This window comes from Etheostoma cragini, chromosome 22 (genome assembly GCF_013103735.1).
Source record: "Etheostoma cragini isolate CJK2018 chromosome 22, CSU_Ecrag_1.0, whole genome shotgun sequence".
Taxonomy (NCBI): Eukaryota; Metazoa; Chordata; class Actinopteri; order Perciformes; family Percidae; genus Etheostoma; species Etheostoma cragini.
The window spans coordinates 2,039,393-2,040,211 of record NC_048428.1 but is presented as its reverse complement, the minus strand read 5'-3'; positions in this window follow the sequence as shown (position 1 = coordinate 2,040,211).

The window sequence follows — 819 nt, the reverse complement described above, 5'->3', positions numbered from 1 at the left end:
GGGTTCCTTTTTAGAGTAGCCTGAACGAGAGAAAAAAATGCCTTTTAGTGACTGCAAAAGTTTTAACTTATACTTTCTAGGCTTCATTTTTAAATTCCTATATCAGAATCGTCCTAAATTACCTGAGTGATCCAATAGATATGTAGTGTCTAACACATAATTGGAATGAACCTGGCATAAACGTAGGATTCCATTTTAGAGTGGCATGATGGAGAGTTAAATATAACTTTAACAGCCTAACAAAAGCGTCAATATAGCTTTGCTTTCAAGCCCTTAATTTTAAAACCGTACATCAGAATGCTCTGAAATTACCTGTGAGACACACTGGATGATGTCTCCCCCAGAATTGGAATGAAGCTGGCATAACGTCAGGATTCCTTTTTAGAGTAGCCTGAACGAGAGAAAAATATGCTTTTAACAGCCTGCAAAATATTTAAATTATACCATTTATTAGACTTTCTAGGCTTCATTTTAAAATTCCTACATCAGAATCGTCCTAAATTACCTGAGTGATCCAACGGATATGTATTGTCTAACCCAAAATTGGAATGAACCTGGCATAACAGTAGGAATCCATTTTAGAGTGGCATGATGGAGAGTTAAATATGCCTTCAACAGCCTGACAAAAACGTCAATATAGCGTTGCTTTTAAGCCCTTAATTTTAAAACGGTACATCAGAATGCTCTGGAATTACCTGACAGACACACTGGATAGGTGATGTCTCCCCTGGACTTTGAATAAAGCTGGCATAACGTCAGGATTCCTTTTTAGAGTAGCCTGAACAAGAGAAAAATATGCCTTTAACAGCCTGCAAAATA